At 37.9% G+C, this 21,064-nt stretch overlaps 1 protein-coding gene across 6 annotated transcripts in view; it reads left to right on the top strand.

Annotated features, from left to right (window-relative positions):
• The window catches only part of GALNT7 (polypeptide N-acetylgalactosaminyltransferase 7), a 157,515-nt gene that overhangs the window by 29,665 nt on the left and 106,786 nt on the right, over positions 1 to 21,064 (top strand). The gene's annotated exons all lie outside the window — the stretch shown is intronic.

The raw sequence follows: 21,064 nt of genomic DNA, 5'->3' as shown, positions 1-21,064 counted from the left end.
CCTGCCTGGGCCTTTCTCACTCAGTCTTGCTGTTTGTGTTCAGTGGTTAATATTGTCCTCTGTATAAATTTGAATTCAGTAGGACCTTGTAACACACATGCATTTCATTTTTTTTTTTTTTTTTTTTTTTGAGATGGAGTTTCGCTCTCATTACCCAGGCTGGAGTGCAATGGCATGATCTTGGCTCACTGCAACCTCCACCTCTGGGTTTAAGCAATTCTCCTGCCTCAGCCTCCTGAGTAGCTGGGACTACAGGCGTGCACCACCATGCCCAGCTAATTTTTGTATTTTTAGTAGAGATGGGGTTTCATCATGTTGACCAGGATGGTCTCGATCTCTTGACCTCATGATCCACCCACCTCGGCCTCTCAAAGTGCTGGGATTATAGGCGTGAGCCACGGCGCCCGGCCATACATTTCATTTTAAACTACATCTCCTCCTCAGTTCTCTGTCCCTATCCATAGGTTGGAAGGTTCAACCCTGTTCCATGGATATAGTTGACAGGACAGGGGTATTCACGCTAGGTAAACTGTATTCTTTGTCCTGGGATTTTTGAATCAATGGAGATGGTACAGAGTTGGTTGGTAGGCATGGTACCAGGATCAGCTCCTTAAGCACCAGTCACATGCCAGGCAAGGTTATGGGGGAAGAAAACCTAAAAGGTTTGCCAAGGATGCCAGTCTATGGAGAAAGGAATGAAGTAGATTTTCACTTTGTTTCCAGAAGCAGAGATAAAAGATGATGTGGAGAGGGACAAAGACAAAAAGACTCAGCCTCTGCCTCTGCCTGAGGCCTTCTAATTCCCGTGAGACCTGCCTGTTCTTCCTGCTGATTAGGTTGTGATATAGCCCTGAATTCTTATAACAAATACTATTTTATTTAAGCTAGCTTAAGTAGGTTTCTGTAATTTGTACATACATAAATCATTCTAGAGTGACATACGTAATCTGCTTTAACCTAAAGGAATTTACTGTTATGGAGAATGCTGAATGGAAGCCAGAAAGGGAGATTTTGTTAGCTGGACCCTCAAATCACATACATGAAGTTGCTGCCTAGCACCCTTGTCTCTTCTGTCTTTTCTCTCCTCTCACCCCCATTTTTTTTTTAAAGGCATCGCGTTCATGGAAGACAAAGCATGGTTTTGTGTAACAGTAAAATTATTTTTCTATAATTTTTTAAGTGATGCTTGGGTTTTTAATCTTTTTTGACAATAAAAGAATCATCCACTGTGATACACAGTATGAAATTTGAAGAAATGTCTGTGTAAATAAGTGATAAAACAGAAGTCAACAAATGAGAAAAAGGCATTTACCAACCTCCCAAATTGCCAGCCTTCAGTAAATACAGTTAATGAGTAGTGTGTTTGCTTTGATTGCAATCCCAAAACTAGTTTTTTGGGGTGGTTAAGGTTTTCCTTTTTTATTTCCTTTTTTAAAGAATATGAAATTAATGAGTTCAAAATAAATCTGTTATTAGGGAGGCATCCAAGGGACTTATAAAATAGGTGATTGTATGAAAAACTATTGTTGTTTTTAAAAAAAGGAGGCTAAATATATTCAGATGTTGACAATGCTAATAATTTATTGCTTTATTTACCATGTAGTTAACGTAAATTTGTTCATATGCTATGTAGTTATAGATAGTGAAAGCAATTAGACCTTAGTTTTCAACTTTCCTATTTGTAAATGGATTTAAAGTCTTTTGATAGTCTAGGAACCAATTAAATATTTCTTTAATGGCTCAACTAATTGCTTTGTAACTATTACTTAGTTTACAGTGTTTGCTTAGGGTACACAGAGTTAAAAGCATTAAGAGATAATAGTAGGCTATGGTGACTAATGATGTAAACTAATTGGGGTTCTTATTGTCAGATTTAATACAACATGTTAACATACCGCATTTGTAGGAGGCATGCTTTGTACATGCCTTAGGTTGTTTAAAGGGGCCATTTAAATTTAAATTAGGCAATTTACTTATCATCTTAGAAATTTTGTCTTCTTGCCTTAGGGCTGGTATACACCATATTGCATTTAAAAAAATGTTTGGAAAGCTGTTGGGAACATTTTTTGTCCACACGTTCACATTCACAGTAATATTCTGTGGCTTGGAATGTAAATTTAGGAATTTATCATGTTCACAAATAAGGGAGAGATGAAGTTTACTACTAATAAAATGAAACCGATAATCAATTTTGAATCTAAGCAGTTGTTTCAGAGGCTGTTTCATGTGAGCCTTTGATTATGATTTTGCCTTATAGGAGATAAATTTAATCTGGTTTTCAGCCATAGTAGCATTCAGACTGAATCCTGAAAATGTCCTCTCTACTTTTTTGCTACTGCTGAAGAGATCAGTGAAGGGTTTTGTAAACCTGAAAACTCTGGCTTAGATTATCTTAGCTAAATTTCTACCTAGAATCGGTGAGCAAATGACAGATGTTAATTTTCAATGCTAGTTTAATAATAACTAGTTCATAAGACTTGGTTTCACACACACAGTCTTTATAAAGCAATTTGTTTCCTTTAATTTCAAGATCCAGAATATTAATTTGGTATTAATATTAAGTGTTTTTTTTGTTCAATTAAGTGTCCTTAAACAAGTCTGTCATATCGTTTAAACTTTTATTTCTACTTCCTCAGCTTCATCTGTAAGTATTTGTGACTATTTCTCATGTTGCTACATTTGGTTATTTCTGAAAAAGTACCAAAATGACCTGTAAAAGCATGAAGAACAATCTTCCAAAGCCTAAAGCGGCATCTGAGTGACTGGCTGTGGGTCTAGGCTACTTTAAAGTGCAATTCACGTTTGAAACAGTTCTCAGGGTCTAATGCCCTTCCATTCAGAAGATCTGTAAATGCTTGGGTTGTTTCTCCATCTTCTCTAAAGAAAACTTGACTGTGTGATTTCTCTAGGATCTTAGGGTCATCTTGCAAAGGAACAAAGGTGACATTTAAAAACACTGTACTTCCTAGTGCCAATAATATCTGAGTATAACCCCAAAATATTTTCTTCTCTAAGAACACTAGATCCTGAAGGTAGTCTCTCAAAGTAGTAGAGTTGTCCTTACCTGGCTAGTCTCTTTGGACAGTCTATGATTACTGTCAAGAACTTAGGTTCTATTCCATAGGCAAAGGAACTTACACTTGGTTTGCTCAGATGTATAGTCTCTTAGTGAAGACACTAGATCTGGCACGTGGGATTTAATAGTGAGGAAAGAGAGAGTGCACACAGACATCACTATGTGGTTTTTATTAACAATTTAAACCCCAAGACTAAAACATGCCTCTTATTAATGTTATACAGTCCAAAGAATAACTGCCTTCAAGTTAACAGGGACATGACAAAGAACTTCAGCTGCTTACTTTACTTGCTTTCAGATGTAGATGAGATACTAGCATATTTCCTAATTAATAGGAGAAAAATTTCAAACAGTTGTACAATACAAAATTACATAACAGTTTTCTAGTTTGTATTTTAATAGCAAAGGGAGTTTTAAGTTGGAATGTATTATTATTATTATTATTATTTTGAGACAGAGTCTCGCTCTGTTACCAAGGCTGGAGTGCAGTGGCGCAATCTCAGCTTACTGCAACCTCCACCTCCTGGGTTCAAGCCATTCTCTTGCCCAGCCTCCCAAGTAGCTGGGATTACAGGTGCCCGCCACTATGCCCAGCTAATTTTGTATTTTTAGTAGAGATAGGGTTTCGCCACATTGAACGAACTGGTCTTGCACTCCTGACCTCAGATGATCTATTCGTCTTGGACTCCCAAAGTGTTGAGACTACAGGCGTGAGCCACTGCACACCACCCAGAATGTATTTTAAGTTGTTTAAAATGGAAGCATTTTATATATTTTGTAAGACCCTCTAACAAGAACTTGGAATTTGGAGCAGGGATAAGGTACTGTTACTTGGTAACATGAAGATTTTTTTCCTCAACTTTTATTTTAAGTTCTGAGGTACATGTGCAGGATGTGCAGGTTTGTTACATAGGTAAATGTGTGCCATCGTGATTTGCTGTACAGATTAACCCATCACCTAGGTATTAAGCCCAGCATTCATTAGCTATTCTTCCTGATGCTATCCCTGCTCCCACAGACAGACCCCAGTGTGTGTCGTTACCCACCATGTGTTCTCATCATTCAGCTCCCACTTATAAGTGACAAGATGTGGTGTTTGGTTTTCTGGGTAACATGAAGATTATTGTTGATTGTTTGATGACTGTACTTCAATAATGTAATAAGGGTCTAACCTCAGAGACACTTTCATATTTGGATTTTTCTTTGCTTCCTGAATGTTGTCTTTATTCCTGTTGCTTAAAGAGCTCATTTAATGCATATAAAATTGGGGTTCTTTGCCCAGACACCCAGAGGTGCATTTGATAGGTACATGTTTCAGAGAGGGTGAAAATTTTAGACTTTTTTTTTTTGACAGGTAAACAAAAGGAACTATATCATTTGGGGTTGTCAGGATGTGGGTAGTATATATCTAGTTCCATGAATGCCTTCTTTATGCAAGTTCTGGAAAGTAACCTCAGAGTTCCAGACTCATCACTGAGATTCTTTTTCTTTCTTAAGCAAAATAGTGATGCTCTGCAGGATTTCTACAACTGAAGTTTTTTAAAAGATAAATTTATATTGCATTAAGATGGTAATATTTAGAGCTATGATCTTTTAAAAAGAGTAAAGAAATTTCAGGTATATGAAGGACAAGAAAGCATGGGGATAAATTTTATACACCCTAGAGTGGACGTTTATGATAAACAGTAATTGTTAATCAACTTAATTCAGCAATGGGAAAATGATCTTCCTCTTCTTTCTTAAGTCTTACACAGTAAAGGGATGAAAATGATTATACTACTGGTAATCAGAGATGTTCCCATTTTGTTTTGATGCTTTGATTCCATAGTACCTAGTGTCTTTGGATATTAAGAAAAACTTTAATCACTGTTCTTGTGGGAATTGCACAAGGAACAATGTAAACACCTGTAGTGGAGGTGGAGATGTGCTGTCATCTACTTCAGCTCTAACTTGAGCAGCCACATCTCACCCAAGGTCATCCCAAAGCCCAGACCCAAGGATGTCCAGGCTATGGTTGGAGAGAAGTAGAAGGTTGAAGATGTGGGGTGTTCAATAATGGGAAGAGAATGGGTTTTGGGACCAGAAAGTTCTGAATTTGAGTTCTGGTCTGTCCTCTTGGCAGCTGAGTGAATTAGGGTGTATTACTCCACGGAGCAGAGCCTTATTTTCCTGGTTTGTAAAATGCAGATTGTGCCACTCTTCCAGGGCTGCCATGAGGGGTAGGGAGGCCAGTAATTAAAACATGTTAACCATGCAATTACTCTGCATTTAAACCTCACGGCAGCCCTGCAAGGATGATGCAGCTTGCTTTACTTATTTTACCTGGATTGTTTCTTCAGTGAAGAAAAGACTGTGGAGAAGGGCACTTCTTAAAGCAATGTCAGCAACCTCTCATATAGTTAATACATCTCTGTGTGGCCCTTCCCAGAGTGTCCTTCTATGAGGGGATCCATTACAAATACAAAAAATTCCTGTGGCCAGATAAGTTCTATGACCAGTTAAGTTTGGCAAAAGCTGTATATCATACCTGCCTCTTGCAGAAGCCTGAAAAGTCCTGAAGGAATTTATTTAACTTTCTCTAACCCAGAGTTTCACAAACTTATATGAAAACGAAATATTTAGTATGATAACCTATTGGCATCAATTCATGTGTTATTTCAGTAAATGAGGACTTGCTGTGTGCCACAGATATCATCACAGGCTGCCTCAGGGAGGGCTGAGGGAGGGAAAGAGAGATGAGAAAAAGGTTGAAATGATGATTCCAGATCATGAGGGACACGATGAATATAATACATCAATGTGGGTATTCTGGATGAGAAGTGAGAACTATTTTAGATCAGGTGGTCATAAAAGGCCTCTTGAAGAGGTGATATCTGAACGGAAATCTGAATAATTCAAGTTAACTGGCCTTACGAAAATCTTGGAGGGTAGAACCTTCTAGGCAGAGAGAAAAGCAAGGGAATTAGTGTTCTCAAGAGCACACTTTGAGGAAGGCTGTTGCAATAAGAGAAAAGACCATATGTATTTCCCAATCAAATTTTTGTATACAAAATATGCAGTAAATCTTTATGGAGCATTATGTGCTAGATACTGTGTGCCACAGACAGAGAGATGACAGTTGCATTTAAAGAATAGGGTAATTTGGAAAAGAAAGATTCAGTATTTAGGTGCCTGAGTGTTAAGTTGTGTGGTGGAGGTAACATAATGTAGTTGCCGAGTTTAGAGCCAGACTGCCCAAGTTTAGGTCCTTGCTCTGCCACTTTCTTTATAAGCTTGGGCAAGCTACTGACCTCTGCATGTGAACATTAGGGACCTTCCTAGTGCCTCAGTCAGTGGATTGTTTAATATATGCAAAGTTGTTAGGACAGTGCCTGGAATATTGGGACTACATGCTAAAATGGAAGATGATGATGTTAGAGATATTCCTATCATAACCATCATCATTTTTACGTTGTCATCGCTGTAATCTTTTAATGCCGTGGTCCAGCTCAGATGCTTGGATCTTCATGCTCTCCTAATGGGCCCCGGGTTTGCCCATCAGAGTCCTACAAGATCGCCCACACCACGTAGGCAGCATTCTTACCCAGCAAAGGATTAAAACTTGCTTCATCTGTTTTCTACCCAATTTAACTTTGTTAACCACCCTCTCAAAGAGAAGTTTCTTGAGGATTTATCTCTGGTTGTCTTCTAGTTTGGGTGGGGTGGTGGTGGGTGGTGATAGTTGGTAATAGGGTTGAGGTAGGATGGAACAAATCAGAATCTGCAATAAGCCACTTGCTGTATAATTAGGGTAGATGAGAACCATGGTACTGTAATAAAAATGGATTATCATAACAGTGACCCTAAGTAGTTAAAAGATGCACCATGTTCCTTCTGAATCAACAAAAGTTAAAATCTTCCTGGAATAGTTTTAGTACATTATTGCCTTCGAATTCTTAGAAGATTGGCAATCCATGCATAGAATAAGAAAGTCTTCATTGCTGCAAGTGTTCATAACCTGAAGAACCCATTCCCTAACCATTTTAGATAAATACAAGATTTTTATAAAGCTAAAGCAATTGTTAAAATTCTATTTGTGCGTGGAAGAAGCCAGTTAGCTAACCAATTACATATCTAACTTCTGTAGCAGCACTTTGGAATTAATCTAATTGCATCCTATTGAAAGTCAGTCACCTTTTGCAACATGACAGTTTTATGCCAAGAGAATGAAATGTCAGGTCTTTCCATTACATAGAGTCATATTTTTTCCTGATTGTTTAAGGCAGAAAGAAAGCCACTTGGATTAATTGTTTAGAACTATTTTCAGTTATCTGTATATGTCATACATGCTGTCATGTTCTAAGACCACTTTGTTCTTGGTTACTGCTTTCCAAAATCTATAGGATTCTACTCTGGGGGAAAAAAAAAAAAAAGAATATCTTGCTTGACATATCATTTTATTCTGGGGAAGCCTAATTAGCACACTAATATCAGAGAGCTGACAACCTCCTTCATGTTATTTTAGGATTCCATGTGCAAGACCATATTATTCTAGTTATTTGGTACATATTCTCCACAGCTTGCCAACAGCAGTTTTGTCTTTTAAAATGTATGTGTTTCCAATGTTTAGGGTATGCTAAGGAGTGGGAAGTGAATATGTAATCATAAAGAATGTTGCAGCAAATATATTTTGCAGGATACAGCCATTTTCATTTTTTGTAGTACAAAGATCCTATAATCCTGAAATTTTATATTGTAGATTGTGTTATGTGCTGCTTTTTATTTCAGTGGGATGAAAGTAATATTCTGAATGAGAAAAGGATTAGAGTAGCATTTCTCAAATACCACTTTTGAACCTAAGTTTAAAATAGAGAGATTTATCACTGAAAAGATTAAGAGAAAGGAAAGAAAGAATATTTATGGAATAGCTACAGTGTGCTAGGGATTATACTAGGTATTTTCATAGAGGTATTTAATTCTTACAATAAACCTTCAAGATTTATGAGTTTTATCCATCACAAATACATCTGTTCAGATTATGTGGCCTAGTGATTTTGTAAATTACGGTTTTTGAATTTGCATTTAACATTTGTGTAATCCCAAGTCAATAGTTTGTACCTACTTTTAACAATTATATAAGACATTTTAGAATGAATTTTGTATTTATCTTTTTTTCTTCTGATTTTCCTACCTTCATTTTTCTTTTCTGCCGAGTATTTTAAAAAGTGTTTTACTGTATGTTTTTAGATAAACTACCTCATGTCATTCTTGATATAAGATGTGGTTATTAAATTAATGAATTAACTAATGATAAACTTAGCCAAAGTCACACAGGTAGGAAATAGTAGGTCCAAATATATAAACCCAAATATGATAAATTTCCAAGTACTTGCTGTTCTCGTTGCACCTTGCTGCCTTATGGAATCAAGATAAAGAAAAAAATTTAAGTGCTTCGAAAGGGTTCACAGCTATTTGTATAACTAGAATATAATCTATTTTGAGCAAAGAGAATTGGGTTATATGCTATTTCTAGATTGAGCCAAACCTGTAAGTCATTGTCAGTTTACAGGATTCGGTTCAACATTGTATTAACATTAATGAATATGACAACTCCCATTCAGAGCAGATGACCAACAGATGATACCAGAGAGGACATCTTAGAAAAAGCACTTCTTTTTCTAGTAAGTGCTTATTGTGTCCTACAACGTTCTGTGTTAATTAGCTTGGAGTGCCTCCACAATGCTTAGGCCAGGTTGCCTAGAACCCCGCAAACATCTTTTCATCAACCCCCTTGTGACCTTTCCTTAATAGGAAGGCAGAGAACTTCAGACCTTAATGTCTCTTAGTAGGTTTTAAAGTTTTGAAACAGTGATTGTCATTTTGTCAATAGATGCCTGGGTCTTACATTTTTGAAGAGAGGAAAATCTATCCAAAACAAAACACAATAGATTCTAATTTTATGAACTGTTCATTAGGAAGTCTGGCTTCACTTAAGACAGTTGTGCTGGTCTAGAAGTTCATAGTATTTATTGATTTCTCTTCTTTCTGATGATCATTATTGCTATTTTGTAGCAATATTGATATTGTAAAATATAAATTGTTTTTATTTTGCTAAAGGGAAATGCTTCTTTCTATATTCTTCAAAATTGAGAATCAAACAGTATTTAAAGTACTTTTTCTGGTTTATCCTCAGTGTCTGTCATATGGCATAGCTCTAAAGAAGTCCACTCAGATATCAAGGGTGAATGAAAATTCTCTGAAAGAGAAGTACAGATTATTGTGGGTCCAACTCTATACCATACATTATAGAAGGCAGAGAAACCACTACCACCTAAACTTGTAGTACACTGTGGGGAGGAGAGCCTATGAAGTTGATTGCCAATGTAGGTCTGCAGTGGCCATGGAGCTAAGAAATGACAGAAACAGGGAGGAGGAAGGAGGGATCTGTCTGCCTAACTTTGGTAATGCTATTGTATTTTCTTAGATTACCCTCTTCACTCTTTTCTGCCTCCTCAATCCTTATCTAGCTGTTCAAAGTCTAGTTCAAATTCTGCCTCCAGGAAACTTTATCAGGTTCAAATCCTCCCTCCAGGAAGCCTTATCTGCTTACTCCAACTCAAAATTATTTCTTTACCTGGCTGTTTACAGCATTTGTTTGACCAACAACCTGGCCCTTAAGACTGCCTGGCATTTTCTAATAAAAACTATCATTTTTCTGAATACAGACTATTTGCTTGCTTTTATTTCTCAGCAGCTCCATGAAATACATACTACCATTGTCCCAGATTTATCTTCTGTCTCTCTCTCTTCAGATCTATTAATATTTGCTTTATGTATTTAGGTGTGCTAATGTTAAGTGTATATATATTTACAATTATATTCTCTTGACATATTATCTCCCGTACCACTGTATAATGACCTTCTTTGTCTCATTTTCCAGTATTTAAAGTATATTTTATCTGACATAAATATAGCTAACCTGAAAGTATAGCTCTCTTTTGATTTCCATTTGCATGGAATATATTTTTTTATTTCTTCACTTTCAGTCTATGTGTCCTTCAATTAAAGTGAATCTGTTGTGGGCAGCAATAGTTAGGTCTTGTTTTTTTATCCACTCAACCACTGTATATTTTTTGAGTGGATAATTTAATCCATTTACATTCAAGGTAATTACTGATAGGTAAGGACTTACTGCCATTATGTTCGCTACTTCCTGGTTGCTTTATAAATCCTTCATTTTGTTCTTCTCTTTTGCTGTCTTTTTAAATGATTAGGCAATTTTCTCTACTGGTATGCTTTGATTCCTTATTATTTAAATGTTGAATATCTGCCCTAGGTGTTCTTTGTGGTTACATTAGGTTACATTACAACATCATCTAGTTATAACAGGCTATTTTAAGTTGATAACAACTCAGATCGCATTAAAAAACAATGCTTTTACTCTCTTCCACATTTTATGCTTTTGCTGTCACAATTTATATTTTTATATTGTGTATCAACAAATTACATTGTAGCTATTAGTTTATATTTTAACCTTCATACTAAAGTATAAGTGATTTATACACCAGTATCACACTATTATTCTGAATTTGTGTACTTTTACCAGTAAGCTTTATGCTTTCATATGTTTTCATGTTACTAATTAGCATCCTTTTCTTTCAGCTTGAAGAACTCTTTTTGCTATTTCTTATAAGAGAAGACTAGTGGTGATTAACTCCCTCAGCTTTTGTTTGTCTGGGCAAGTCATTTTATCTCTCCTTAATTCTGAAGGACAGCATAGTCAGGTACAGTATTCTTGGTTAGTGGTTTTTTCTCCTTCGGCGCTTTGAATGTATCATCTCACTCTCTCCTTGCCTGTAAGGTTTCTGCTGAGAAGTCTACTGCCAGTCTTTCTGGAACTCCCTTATATGTTATTTGCTCCTTTTCTCCTGCTTTCATGATCCTCTTTTTGTCTTTGATTTTTGTCTTTGTCTTTGATTACAGTATGTCTTGGTATAGTCCTGTTTGGATTGAATCTGATTGTAGACTGTTCCCTTCCTGTTCCTGGATATTTATATCTTTCCCAGATTTGAAAAGTTTTCTGCTTTTACTTCTTTAAATAGGCGTTCTGGGCCTTTGACTCTCTTCTTCTTCAATTCAGTTCAAATATTCGCTGTTTTGATGCTGTCCCATAAATCCCATGAACTTTGTTCCTTCCTTTTCTTTCTTTTCTCTCCTCCATATGTTTTCAAATAACCTGTCTTTAATGTTACAGATTTTTACTTCTGCTTGAGCAGTTCTGCTACTGATGCTCTCTATTGCATTTTTCATTTAACCCGTTGTATTTTTCAGCTTCAGAATATTTGATTTTTAAGAAATGCTTTCAATTTTTTTGTTAAATTTCTCATTTTCATCATGTGTTGTTTTCCTGACTTTATTGAATTATTTCTTAACACTGTGTGTTAAGCTTTTTTATAAAACCATTATTTTGAAGTTTTTGTCAGTTCATATATCTCCATTTTGGCAGAGGGCAGCTCCTAGGAGATTATTGTGTTCTTTTGGTGGTATTATGTCTCCTTGCTTTTTCATATTTTTTGTTGCCTTATGTTAATAATCTGTGCATTTGAAGAAGTAGGACTTATTCCAGTCTTTGCATATTGGCATTTTCTGGGGAAGCTTTTCACTAGTCACCTCATCCAGAGATTCTAAGCAGGTCATCTAGTGTGGTCCTCTGGCAGACTTACTACTGAAGGCCTTGGACTAGGTGCCTGGATCAGCAGGTGGGTGGGCCTGGTACCTGGGTCTCTAGGTCTGTGGGGTTGGGCCTGGAGCCTTAGATCCCCTGTCATTGGATCTGTAAGAGTAGGATGGGAGTCCATATCCTCAGAGGTTGACCTGAAGCCTGGGGCCACAGGGGCTGACCTGGTGCTGAGGTAGGTAGGTCTTGAGTGTGAGAGTGCAGAGGCTGACCATATACTAGGATGGGCCTGGTACCCGAATCTGCAGGATTGATCCTGGAGCCTTGGTACATGGGGGCCAGCTTGGCATCAGGGTCTGCTGGGCTGGGCCTGGATCCTGGACCTGCTGGAGCATGGGGCAGCAGGGACTTATTCTGTTCTCTCTTGCTGTCTTGTTTTTTTTAATGATTAGGTGGTTTTCTCTAGTGGTATGCTCTTATTTCTTACTGGAGGGACAAGATTGGCACTGGGAAGTCTTGAAGCCTGTGTCCAGAGATGCCAGCCTGGTGCCTCAGACCCAGGCAAATGACAAGTTAGCCAGCCCAATGACAGACCCAGCCCCCGTCATTGGGCTGTATCTGAAGTCTGGGGCTGTGTAGGGCAAGTTGGCTCTAGGATGGTCTGAAACCCAGGGTGGACATGGAGCCTGGAGTCATAGAGGCTGGCCTGGTGCTGGGTGAGTATGGAGCCTATACCTGCAGAGGCCAGCCTGATGACTAGGACTGCAGGGCCAGCTTGGTAGCTTGAGTGGGCCTGAAGCCTGGGACTAATGGGGGCTGCTGGGGTTGGCCTGGTGGTGGGACAGGTCCAGAGACTGAGACTGCCAGGCTGGCCTAGATCCTGTGGCTGCAGGATCCTGCATGGTACTGGGACAGACTTGGAGGCTCAGTCCACAGGTAGGTACCATCCTGGAACTGGGACCTCAGGGGCTGGCCTGGCACTGAGTGGGACTGGAGCCTGCATCTGTAGCCCAGAAGCTGGGTCTGCAGGTGTAAGCCTGATGACAGGCTGCCGAAGACAACCTGGTTCTGGCTTTTATTGAGGCAGGCCTTGTTTTGCTGGCAGGTACAAAGCAAAGCCTAGGGCTTATTTCTCTCTCCCTCCCTCATGCTGAGGATACCTTGCTTCAAGCTGTGCTGCCTGGGGTTGGGAGAGGGGTGATGCAAGTGATGTTGAGCTGTCCTTCCTACCTTCTTCAGTGCTACAACCAGGTGCTGTAATCTCACTTGGTTTCCTTAGTTCTTGTGGAAGGTGTTTTCCTATGTGGATGGTAGTTCAAATTGATATTTCTCTTGGGTGGGGGTGATGTCTGCTGGCAAGTCCTATTCTGCCATTTCTTGATATCTGTCTCAAAAATTGTCCCAGCTTTACAGATGAAGAAACTGAAGTTCAGAAAACTTGTATCTCTTGCCAAGGACACAAAACTATTTAGTAGAATCAAGGTTCAAATTTCAGTCTTCGTGAATTCAGAGGTTGCTTGTTTCCACTGTGTGGATGTGGAATCTGAAACTAGTTTTTAGATTCTGCAAGATTTTTCTTCCTCTCTTATGTTCTAAGAAATGGGAAGTAGAAAAGAACAGTGATGGAGGAGGGGGAACTGTCCTTGAGTCTGCACCCTCGACAGTTCTGTTGCTGGGAGAGGTTGGGGAGGGGCTGTGGAGAGAGTGTCCTTAGTGCCCAGGTGAAAGTCTTTACAAACTGCCATGCAACTTCAGCCAAGGTGTGACACTACCCCTGGCTGCTACTGTCTACCATTGCCAGGCCTTTGGAAACTGCTGCTTTTGCCACCAGGGCCTTTGTGCAAAAGGGCACTTTGCTTTCTGTCACTGTGGCCATCACCAGCTTCTCGCTGACAGCTCCTGTCTGTAACTGTTGGGGTTTACCATCCGATAGGTGGACTCTATCAGCTGGCTTTGTCTGTGTTGTCTCATATGTTGCTGTGTGTCTGAGGTGTGATCATTTGCTCTTTCTTCCCTTTTTCATAGCTGTCTAATTTATATTGTTTTGAGTACCAAGACTGTGCAGTGGGCTCCAGAACTTTCTCCAAAGGGGATCTATTACCTTTTAACTGGCGCTGTTGTCGTGTGCGCTGACCAAGAATGCCCCTGGTGGTGGGCATTCTTTTATGCTTTTTAAAATATGCTTTTTAAAAATATATGCTTTTTTAAAATATTAAATCAAAAATTTTTTTTGTAAAAAATACAAAAAACAATAATTACCACCCAAAGATAACTTACTAAATTTGCTATATATTATTACATTTTCCACATATATATGTAATTTATATAAAGAAAATATACTACTTAAATAAAATGATTTTTTACATATAGCTTAGCTTCCTGACTTTCTCTCGAAACTATCTTACATATTGGTATGTAAGATAGTTTCAAAAGAAACTATCATACTGGTTTACTACTAAACCAATATCGTTTAATAGTAAAATTGTTCAGCTAATCTTCTATTAAGGTTCTTTCTCGCCTCTCTGCTGCTGTAAACAGTTTTGTGGTAAGAGTTGATGTAGCTAATTTTTTTGTGCACATTCTTAAATATTGTACTTTCTTCCCTTTCTGGTTTATTTTTTAAGTAATGTGTGTGCATGAGGAAAGTAACTAAGTTGCTCTCCCTGCTGACCCACAGTGTCATGATTTCTTTTTTTCTTTTTTTCCCCCGAGATGGAGTTTCGCTCTCATTATCCAGGCTGGAGTGCAATGGCGCGATCTTGGCTCACGGTAACCGCCGCCTCCTGGGTTCAAGCAATTCTCCTGCCTCAGCCTCCCAAGTAGCTGGGGCTACGGGCATGCGCCACCATGCCCAGATAATTTTTGTACTTTTAGTAGAGACAGGGTTTCACCATGTTGACCAGGATGGTCTTGATTTCTTGACCTTGTGATCCACCCGCCTCAGACTCCCAAAGTGCTGGGATTATAGGCGTGAGCCACCGCGCCCAGTAGTGTCATGATTTCTTTAGGGTACATTTCTAGCATTTTAGTTGTTGGATCAAAGGGTATGCAAAATTTTAAGTCATTTGCCTTTTAGAAAGGTTGTGTAGGTTTACTCTTTCACCAATAACTGAAAACCTCGTGGACAATGGATATTTTCATTTCGGATTTTATCAACTTCATAAGTGAAAAATGAACCTCATTGTTTTTAACTTATATTTTTAAAATTGCTAGTGAAGTTGAACATATTTTTTTATTTACAAACTGGTCACTTGAATGTTTCTTCTTTTGTAAATGGCCTGTTTGTTTTTCCTAGTGTTTTTTAATCATTGATGCATTTATGTGTTCCTATTAATTTGTAAGAGTTTTCTAGGGGAGGGGGCTTGGATTAAGAATATTAACAATTTGGGTGTCATAAATATTACTCCCCCCAGTTGTTTTTGTTTTTATTTTATTTGTGATAATTTTAAAATATTATTCAAGGTTAAAGATGTAAAAGTTAAAAATGAAAAGTATAATCATGCTCATTTCATATTTTCTACCTAACAGCATTAGAAAATATACAATTCTTTCTGATTTAACAATAGAATATTTCTATGCACTTAGAAAAGATGTGAATTTGACTTACCCTTTCCCATTTGCCTCTTATTTTATTAATATTTTAGATTTAAAACTTTTTGTTATTTACCCTTATGACTTGAAGTAACACAACTAATTCTATTTTTTATTCCATTTTCATTCAGCATTCCATATCATTCATCCCTACTTTATAAAATGAGAATATTAGCAGCTTTATCCCTTCTTGCCCCCTTGTCCCTGCAGACTGAGCCCAGAGCATTTCCAGGAGCTTCTCCTTCCTCCATAGTCTACACAGGACAGGCTTTCATCTCCACTGCAGCTCTTTCAGCTGGTTTATCTCCCAGCTGGCTCTCATCTGCTTCCTGTCCTTCCAGCCCTTCTCTTCCCTGTTACAGGTTTTCCTCCTTGTACCTCCGTCTTTTTATTCAAATGGTTCTCTAAAGATGAAAGGCAAAGGTGCCTAGCTTGGCATCTTGAGCTGAACATTGTGGTGCTTTGGATGTATAGAAATTTTAACATTTTTATGTGATGAAACCTTCAAGTGATTCCTTTTGGTTTCTACCTTTGGTGCCATGTTTAAAAAGTCCTTCTCCAATTTAAAATTATGTTTTCTTTAGCACTTTTGTGAATTCTTTCTAACTTTGAAATCTTTGTTCATTTCTCGAATTTATTTTGGTGGGTAGAATAGTTTGGAGATTTATCTTTCGTTCAAATGGTTAGCCAACTGCTCAGTGTCATTTACTAAATAATACAAAGTTTTGAAGTACTGAACTCTTACATATATTTGTGTCAGTGGCTGAGCTTTGCTTCTTTAATCTGTCTCTTATGCACATTGGTGCCAAACTATTAATTATTGCCATGTCACTATTTTAATCTGGAGGGCAGGTCTTCACCACCATTGCCCCCATCATTGTTCTTTTTCAAAATAATTCTAGTTGATGTTGTACTCTCTCTTCCCTGCTGCAAAAGGAGAAGTTTGCTGTATTATACACATTTGAATGAGGCTGACTTGGTCAGCCCATGTCTTAGCTCTTCTTCAGTATTTCTTTCCAGCCAAGTGGAGAGAGTAAAACTTCTATATAATACTAGTTTCTTGTTCACCCAGGTTTGTCTTCACTTGCTTTCAGGTCTAGGGCTGGAAAATGCAGTACATGCCAATAATTCTAGCCTTCTCTGATCTGTGACCTTCACCGACATTTGTGTAGTTTTTTGGAGCCAAAAGCAAAATGGTCACTTAGCCAGATTTCACTCTCAACATTTCAGGTCTGCTTCCACTTCCTGGCACCTGCTAATACTTCCCAGTCACCCAATTTGATCTCCTAGTCTTTGGCATCTGACCCAGCCTCCATCACTGCCTCCCGCAGGAATGTGTAGATGCCCTTCAGTCCATTTCATCAGGCTCCCTCTTTCCCACCCTACCTGCCAGTCTATCCTTGGCCTGCTTGCCTTCCTTTCCCAGGTGCCAGCACAGAAAGTTTGTGACCTCAGGTGCCTTTGTGCTCAGGCAGAATTAGGCACCTAGCAATTGAAGAAATACTTATGGCTGAGTGCGCTGGCTCACACCTGTAATCCCAGCACTTTGGGAGGTCAAGGCAGGTGGATCACAAGGTCAGGAGTTCCAGACCAGCCTGACCAACATGGCGAAACCCCGTCCCTACTAAAAATACAAAAATTAGCTGGGCATGTTGGCAGGCACCTGTAATCCTAGCTACTTAGGGAGCTGAGGCAGGAGAATCACTTGAACCTGGGAGGTGGAGGTTGCAGTGAGCCAAGATCGTGCCACTGTGCTCTAGCCTGGGCAACAGAGCAAGACTCCGTCTCAAAAAAAAAAAAAAGAAAGAAAGAAAAAGAAAAAACTTATTTAATTATGCTTACCTAGAAACATTGCAGCATCAACATAACTGACTCCAGCCAGAAGAATGAGTACTTGTTTCCTGCCGGGAAGGATGCCAAGAAACCTGTGCTTTGGAGTCTCTGTGGGCACGGAGCCTGTGTTTGAGGCAGATGGAATTTCAGCCTTCGGAAACTCACCATCATTGACTCTTTCCTAAACATACTTAGAGCTAAATGAAAAATGGTCACCTTTGCTCTTTTGCACAAATCTCTATCAAAAGCCAAGGAGAGCAGAAAATCTTTTTTACTACTTTTCATTTTGCTTTTTTTTTTTTTGAGACAGAGTCTCTCTTTGTCGCCCAGGCTAGAGTGCAGTGGCGCCATCTCGTCTTGCTGCAGCTGCCACCTCCCGAGTTCCAGCGATCCACCCAGCTCGGCCTCCCAAGCAGCTAGGACTACAAACTAATTTTCTTGTATTTTTGTAGACACGGGGTTTCACCATCTTATCCAGGCTGGTCTTGAATTCTGGGCTCAAGCCATCTGCCTGCCTCAGCCTCCCAGGATTGCAGGGGTGAGCTCTCATGCCCACCTCCTTTTTCTTTTCACATTTGCTGATTTTGTCCCATCCTTCTTTTTGATCCTGCAACAACAAAAAATAAAATTCTAAATATTAAATATCTTCTGTAGAATATACTTCATTAAAATTCTATTTCAGTGCTATCCAGTAGAAAGATAAATGCAAGTCACATATATAATTGTAAATTTTCTAGTAGCCATATTAAAAATAGCTTTAAAAACCCAGATGAAATTAATTTTAAAATTTTATTTAAGCAAGTGTATTCAAAAGCACTCTCTTTCACATAGTGCTGACAAGTGTTGGCATGTAATCAATATTAAAAAGTATTGAGAAGTTTAATGTTCTTTCTTTTTTTCATTTGAAATCTGGTGTGTGTTTTACATTTACTGTACATCTCAATTTGGGCCAGCCACATCTCAAGTACTCAAGAACTACATGTAAAATCACTACTTCCAAATTCTGAGTGATTTTACTAGTGTCTTTATATTGGAAAAACCACATCTAGAAGTTCTTAGCTAGGGATGCATGTTAAGAATCACCTGGAAGCTTTTCCTAAATACGCATTTCTGCCTGTACCCTCACTAGATCTGTTAAGGTAAAAATCTCTGTTCTGTGTGAGCCTGGGCATGCGTGTCTTGAGAAGAGTACATAGGTGATACTGACAAGTACATTTAACTAAAAAGGTCCAAATTCTTTGTTCTACCTATGATGAAACACATCCTGTTTCATCTCGTGTCATTTTTTGTCTCATCATTTCTAATATACAGGATAGGAATGCAAACTAATATTATACACAGATTTGTTCAACAACAAGAGTCAGCAACAAAGTGATTTTCAAGTTAATCTTCAGATTGTCAGGAAATTAAATGTAAAATATACCTGCTCGTGTGTGCATGAGCACGTCACACGCACGCGCCCACACACACACACACACACACATAGTCTAAATAGTCTTGTTAATTGACATTTCATTGTGATGGATATGACTGCATAGATTTTATATGTATTCCTATTTTCCTGACACCTTTTAGACTCACCTCATAGATTATACTTTCCTGAAACTGCTTTTAAAAAAAAATAGATACCCAGGGCCATTATAATTATTTTAGTATATCTCTGAACATCATGACCGAATACAAAAGTTTTTCAGCCTGTCAGTTTTCAAAGTGTCAACTCTGTATTTTTCAGGTTAAAATTTCATATTTTTAAACTGATAACAAGGCTGCCAGGTATCAGCAGTCAGTGTGGTTGACTACTCTGTAATTTTATGGGAATTTTTTATAGGTGAGTCACAATGGCTTTCTTCTCTCTTTCACATAGTGCTGACAAGGACAGCACACATGCTATACTGAAAGATGGTAAGTCTCAGAAAGGTCATTCAAAGGTAATTTGAGGATTATGTTCAATGAGTTGGAGATATGAAAAAAAATGTTTGCTCTTTAACACTTAATTTTGTATGAAGTGAGCAAACTTAGATTATCTAGTTTTATTTCATGCAAGTGAATTTAACAATTAAATTATTTTCCCACATCCTTATTAAAAATCAGCAAGTCTACAGAAGTCACAAGTAATTAACAAAGCCTGTTAAATAAAATAATGGTATCTGTAATAGTCTACAAATAACTACTGGAATTTAAATTTTTTAAAAAGCATTTTAAAGGTCCAAATTGTTTAAACAGATTATTTAGCAGTGATCAGGATGGTTATATGACACCCACTTGAAAGAAGCTTCAATATAGATTTTCTAGACGAATTGTCTTTTTACAAATGGAAGATTCTGAGACATCCAAAGAGATGAAGGGATTAACTTCAGTCACACAAAGATTCCCTGCCAGTGCTATTTTGCCACTGTCTTCTGACTCACTTCAGCTGGCTTTTTTTTTAAATCAGCTACGATGACTTTCTTTCACTAGAATGTAATAGCATATTAAGGTGTAGTGATTTGCTATAATGAAATGATTTAAAATATTTTGACACGTGTCTATTGGACATAACAGTAAGACAGAACAAAGACAATAGCAGCATTACTTCAGTGCTTCAGAGTTCCACGTGCATTTCCTTCCATGTGTCTACTACCATAGGGCATTAAAGCGCAAGAGCATTTCTTCTAAAATAGGTTTCTTAGCTGAGCACAAGATCCACATTTTAAAAATACCTTTTGTGGAAAATACTAAAACTTGGAACCACGGCCTTGTTTCTCTCTCTTAACATAATTGCTCACTTCGTGGGGGAAAAAGAATCCACTTTGCACAAGTGGATGTAATTGTATATGTAATGCACTGGGAAGTATGAGTTACTGTTGATTAACTTGTATTAAATATCTGAGAAAACTGTATGTATTGTAATTTTAAGCTGACGAGATGATAAATAGAAAAAGCCCCTATTTGGAGTTCTTTGATGTATTCTTAGTGTTCAAGACCCTTAAACCAAAAAATATGATTTCTCATTTTACATTCTTCTCCTTTCTAGTGTTTTTTTTTTTTTTTTCTGCTTATGTAGAAGAACAGTGATTTTGTTGTAGAATTAAAACTGATAAACCTGATCCTCAGCTCTGTGCTGTTTTGGTTACCCCATGAGGAGCTGCTCCCCATAAACCTGAGAGTTTGTTAGAAGGTACCTCGTTCAGAAGATTATCAGCTTTAAGCAATTGCCATCCAAGAGAGTAAAGAACTACTCGAAGCTGGCAAGAAAAAAAGAGTTGTTATTTCTATGTCAATGTTTGTAGAACTGGTTAGGCAATGAGATAGTAGTCCTTAATGGAGTTGAGCTGTGATGTATAATACCAATAGTCATACACAGTTTCAGTCTCAGATTGATATTTTTGAGTCAAATAAAGGAGGCTGTTTTCACATATCCTGAAAAAACTATGATTTGATAGCTGTGTAGAGATTATTTCTTAGTAATTTTTGAAGGTCTGCTAACCAAAACATTGTAATAAAATTCACTCTTATGAAATTAAGGATTAAATCACAAAAATACAGCTGTTCAGATAAATATTCAAGCATTGACAGGTGTACGGCATCTCCGTTCTGTTTGCTGGCCATTATGTTTTTACCAGCTTTAGTTTTAAAAGTCCCTTCTTTCACCTTGATCGAATTACATGAACATCTTTTCCTATTATTACTCTAAAAGAGTCCTCATAATTTTTTATAGCACCTTTGAGTTTAGACTGAGGGCTTTTAGATAGACTTAAATGGTTCCTTCTATATGTTTCTGAAATGTTGACCCCCTGTACTTTACTAACGTACATTTCACTTTATAAGGTTAATGTAAGGGCTTTTCTATGGCTCCAGGCAAACCTCAAAGAATCTCTGGTTTGCAAAAAAAAATCAAGATACCTCTGGAAACAGACATGACCCAATAT

The sequence above is a fragment of the Callithrix jacchus genome, chromosome 3, assembly GCF_049354715.1.
Source record: "Callithrix jacchus isolate 240 chromosome 3, calJac240_pri, whole genome shotgun sequence".
NCBI lineage: Eukaryota > Metazoa > Chordata > Mammalia > Primates > Cebidae > Callithrix > Callithrix jacchus.
Note: the sequence above shows the minus strand (reverse complement) of the source record. Positions and strands in the feature narration are given on the sequence as shown.